Below are 5864 nucleotides of genomic sequence, written 5' to 3' on the forward strand. Positions count from 1 at the left end.
CGTGATCCATATCAACTAAACCATGTCCGATCATCACGTGAGATGGAGTAGTTTTCAATGGTGAACATCACTATGTTGATCATATCTACTATATGATTCACGCTCGACCTTTCGGTCTCAGTGTTCCGAGGCCATATCTACATATGCTAGGCTCGTCAAGTTTAACCCGAGTATTTTTGCGTGTGCAAAACTGGCTTGCACCCGTTGTATATGAATGTAGAGCTTATCACACCCGATCATCACGTTGTGTCTCGGCACGACGAACTTTGGCAACGGTGCATACTCAGGGAGAACACTTGTACCTTGAAATTTAGTGAGAGATCATCTTATAATGCTACTGTCAATCAAAGCAGAATAAGATGCATAAAAGATAAACATCACATGCAATCAATATAGGTGATATGATATGGCCATCATCATCTTGTGCCTTTGATCTCCATCTCCAAAGCACCGTTATGATCACCATCGTCACCAGCGCGACACCTTGATCTCCATCGTAGCATCGTGTCGTCTCGCCAACTATTGCTTCTACGACTATCGCTACCACTTAGTGATAAAGTAAAGCAATTACAGGGCAATTGCATTGCATACAATAAAGCGACAACCATATGGCACCTGCCAGTTGCCAATAACTCCGTTACAAAACATGATCATCTCATACAATAAAATATAGCATCATGCCTTGACCATATCACATCACAACATGCCCTGCAAAAACAAGTTAGACGTCCTCTACTATGTTGTTGCAAGTTTTACGTGGCTGCTACGGGCTGAGCAAGAACCGTTCTTACCTACGCATCAAAACCACAATGATATTTCGTCAAGTTAGTGTTGTTTTAACCTTCACAAGGACCAGGCGTAGCCACACTCGGTTCAACTAAAGTTGGAGAAACTGACACCCGCCAGCCACCTGTGTGCAAAGCACGTCGGTAGAACCAGTCTCGCCTAAGCGTACGTGTAATGTCGGTCCGGGCCGCTTCATCCAACAATACCGCCGAACCAAAGTATGACATGATGGTAAGCAGTATGACTTGTATCGCCCACAACTCATTTGTGTTTTACTCGTGCATATAACATCTACGCATAAACCTGGCTCGGATGCCACTGTTAGGAAATGTAGTAATTTCAAAAAAAATCCTACGTACACGCAAAATCATGGTGATGCATAGAATGAGAGGGGAGAGTGTTGTCTATGTACCCTCGTAGACCATAAGCGGAAGAGTTATGACAACGCGGTTGATGTAGTCGTACGTCTTCACGATCCGATCGATCCAAGTACCGAACACATGGCACCTCCGAGTTCAGCACACGTTCAGCTCGGTGACGTCCCACGAACTCACGATCCAGCAGAGCTTCGAGGGAGAGTTCCGTCAGCACGACGGCGTGATGACGGTGATGATGATGCTACGGACGCAGGGCTTCGCCTAAGCACCGCTACGATATGACCGAGGTGGATTATGGTGGAGGGGGGCACCGCACACGGCTAAAAGATCAATGATCAACTTGTATGTCCATGGGGTGCCCCCTCCCCCGTATATAAAGGAGTGGAGGAGGGGGAGGGCCGGCCCTCTACAATGGCGCGCCCTGGGGAGTCCTACTCCCACCGGGAGTAGGATTCCCCCCTTCCATGTAGTAGGAGTAGGAGAGAAGGAAAGGGAAAAGAGAAGACAAGGAAGGAGGGGGTGCCGCCCCTCCCCCTAGTCAAATTCGGACTAGGCCTTGGGGGGCGCGCAGGCTTCCATCTCTCTTCCCCCTGAAGCCCAATAAGGCCCATATACTCCCCCGCGAATTCCCGTAACTCTCCGGTACTCCAAAAAATACCCGAATCACTCGGAACCTTTCCGATGTCCGAATATAGTCGTCCAATATATCGATCTTTACATCTCAGCCATTTAGAGACTCCTTGTCATGTCCCTGATCTCATCCGGGACTCCGAACTACCTTCGGTACATCAAAACACATAAACTCATAATACCGATTGTCACCGAACGTTAAGCGTGTGGACCCTACGGGTTCGAGAACTATGTAGACATGACCGAGACAAATCTCCGGTCAATAACCAATAGCGGAACCTGGATGCTCATATGGTTTCTACATATTCTACGAAGATCTTTATCGGTCAAACCGCATAACAACATACGTTGTTCCCTTTGTCATCGATATGTTACTTGCCCGAGATTCGATCGTCGGTATCTCAATACCTAGTTCAATCTCGTTACTGGCAAGTCTCTTTACTCGTTCCGTAATGCATCATCCCGCAACTAACTCATTAGTCACATTGCTTGCAAGGCTTATAGTGATGTACATTACCGAGAGGGCACAGAGATACCTCTCCGACAATCGGAGTGACAAATCCTAATCTCGATCTATGCCAACTCAACAAGTACCATCGGAGACACCTGTAGAGCACCTTTATAATCACCCAGTTACGTTGTGACGTTTGGTAGCACACAAAGTATTCCTCCGGTATTTGGGAGTTGCATAATCTCATAGTCATAGGAACATGTATAAGTCATGAAGAAAGCAATAGCAATAAACTAAACGATCAAGTGCTAAGCTAACGGAATGGGTCAAGTCAACGATATCAATCTCTAATGATGTGATCCCGTTGATCAAATGACAACTCATGTCTATGGCTAGGAAACTTAACCATCTTTGATCGAACGAGCTAGTCAATTAGAGGCGTACTAGTGACACTCTGCTTGTCTATGTATTCACACATGTCCTAAGTTTCCGGTTAATACAATTCTAGCATGAATAATAAACATTTATCATGAAATAAGGAAATAAATAATAGCTTTATTATTGCCTCTAGGGCATATTTCCTTCAAGCACAAATTTCCTGTAAAAGGTAAAAAGAAAATAAAATCATGAATCTTGGAGCTTCAGGATCGAAAGGTACAAAAGTTAGATGACAGATAAATATTTCTCATTTAGATGAGAATTAGAAAATCTCAAAATTCACCTAATTTCGTTTCATTTAAAAATCGGCAAGATTTAATGTAATCAGACTGATGATTTCATGTATTGAGATAACATATTGTCTGACGGCCAATATAGTTCTTTTATGGGAACATGCAAATATATTTGAATATAGGAATTTATTTATTTTGGTGTTGATGGATTTGGTTTACCCATGTATTGTCATGTGTTGTTAAGCCCCGCTCCTCCGCCAATGGATGTGAAATGTGAAACCAGGCGGAGTAAAATGTATTGTTCTGTCTGCTTTCGTTGTGATGAGATAGTGAATATTTTTTGAAAAAACTTCAAGAAGTGATCATAGAAATCGTGTGGTACAGAAAGTAGACAACCGAGCAAATTTCTAATTACAATTTATAACCCGATGAATTACAATTTTCAACCAAGAGAAAAGAATTCAAAAGAAAAAAATGTGGTTCGTTGGAGTAAAAAATATTTCCGCAACTTCAAATCTTACCACTTGCCTCTCCATATGAACAACACAAACAAAAAGAGAAAATAAAAAGAAAGTGGTTCATTGAAGTAGGCCACGGGGCACAAGCAGACCAAGTTTGAAGCGTCGCAGTTGTAGCTGCTCTCTGAAGTTAGCCTCTCGATGTGCCCGCCACATTATGGATCGCGAGTCCGTGAGGCCTAGCTTTCGCACGGGCCTAGGCGGTCTGCCACAAAACTTGGAATGGGTGGGGCCAACAGAAGCACAACGAAACCAGGCCCGCAAAGTCCATATGCCGTAATTGTTGGGCACCACGCTGAAACACTACACTAGCACACTAAAAAATTTGAACCCCAGTGCTCAGCGATCGTCGGGTCTGGGACAGACATGGGGCGCATGATTGTTCCCCCTGGAGAGCTCGATCAAGCAAACGATCTCGTTCACTGTGGGGAGGTTGCATCGAGCGAACCATTGCACGAAATCACAAATTATTGGTACCCCTTACAAAGGTCACTCTCACCTTCTCTGATAATGACAAGCCACGCACTGCATGTGCGCCACTTGTTGTAACCTGAGAGTTTTTTTCTTTTTTTATAGATTTAGTTGTTCACAACGCTTTATTTCTTGAACCGTGTGTCCAACTTATGAACCGTTTTCATCGTTTGATTTCTCGCATCAATATCTATATATGGAACTAGATCCCATGTTAATAGATTTTGAAAACTTATTTTTTTTATGAAAAACCCCCTAAAACCCAAAAAATTGAAAAAAAAACAAAAACCAAAACCAAAAAAACTAATACCCAAAAAAAATAAAGAAGCAAAAAGACCGAAACACGAATCATAGTTGTGCTTTTTCACTTTTGTACAGGAAGGACAGTTGTGCTTGAGGTGTTCTTCTGGCATAACCCCATGTTGTGATTTTCCCTTTTTGATATGCAAAGTTGTGCTTCTCGTGAAAGCACAGATTGTAGTGTTCCATCTTACGGAGAAGCACAACTATGTTCTTTTTCGGTGCTTCTCATGCATGCATAGGTGTTTGAGAAACCACAAACTTGCTTCTCATGGAAGTATGTCTGTGGTTTTTTCTTTTTTAAAAGCACAGTCGTGCTTCACCAAAAAACACCACTTACCAAAAAAATTTGTTTTGTCACAACCTAAGAAAAACCAGACAAAAACCAAAAATCCTAAAAAACCAAATGAACCCAAAACATGTGAAAATAAAACCAAAATCCCAAGCGTGCGCCAACGCGTGAGATTTTGTTTTGGGTGTGCGTAGATCTCAGTCGACTGAGACTTAACCAAGTTTCAGTCAAGTGACATAACATATACTAGAAAAGATGGAAGAAAAAGTTAAAAGAAAATTTTGCACAGATTTCCATGTAAAATCTCATGAATATAGTACTGACTGAGACTTTTGACTGAGATTTAGCAATCCGATTTTGTTTTTAGCCTGCCTAAACTTTCCAAACGGTTTTGGGTGGGTTCCGATTACTCCGACTCCAACCAACCATTTGAACCATCATCACACACATACGCACGTGTGTTGCCACCTCGTCCACGGCCGGTGTGACAGTTCGTGGTCCGTGGTAAATCGTAGCCGTCAATCGTGCCTTGTGGTGCGGAGCGCGTTGACGTACGCCTCCTTGTGCGTCTTCCTCACTTTGGTCTCTGCCTCGCCCGAATTGAGTACACGAGTGAGCCAGCGGTTGCCCAACCTACTACAGACTAGAGCTGCAGGCCCCACCCGTCCGCCTAATTAAACACACGGCTACTTGCTCACCGGCGAACTACCCTACCCGGTGGCCGCCGGCTGCCCGCACGAAACCTCAGCGGGCCCGGATTATGCTTATCTCCGAATTTCTTTGGGAACTTTCGCTGCCGTACGACCTGCCAAGCAAAACCAAAGTCGATTTCCTTGGCACAGTGGCCAGGCGAGTCAAAGGTCCAAAAAAAAAAAAACCGTCATGTGCGCACGTGTGCTGTGATGCCTAAGATTAGTGGATGCTTAGTACTCCTCGTAAGCACATGAAGGTGTGGGGGTCAATTGCCGGAAATTGCTAGCCGCCGAGCTGGAGTACCAGCAGCGGCAGCTCGTTGCACCAAGTCTCTGATTCTGTGGTCGTCCGGCCATGCGTGCTGGCGGGGGCGGGACAAACGAAACCACATGAGGGTGTGGGGGTCAGTCGCCGGAAATTGCTAATGGAGCTCGAGCTCCATGGAGCCTGATTTTTTCTTAAAAAAATTAACTTTTTAGGTTATATACAATTCTGAAAACCAAAATACACACAAACCTATGAATGCATACTACTTGTCTGTTAAATTTCAGGATGAAAGTCATTTTTATGTGAGCAAAAAAAATGACAAAATCTTTCTCGCAAAAAAAGAAAAAAACTCATGTATTTCTAGCACATGTATTATTCATTACAAAAGTATACATGATATTGTATTTT

The sequence above is a fragment of the Aegilops tauschii genome, chromosome 7, assembly GCF_002575655.3.
Source record: "Aegilops tauschii subsp. strangulata cultivar AL8/78 chromosome 7, Aet v6.0, whole genome shotgun sequence".
Lineage (NCBI taxonomy): Eukaryota > Viridiplantae > Streptophyta > Magnoliopsida > Poales > Poaceae > Aegilops > Aegilops tauschii.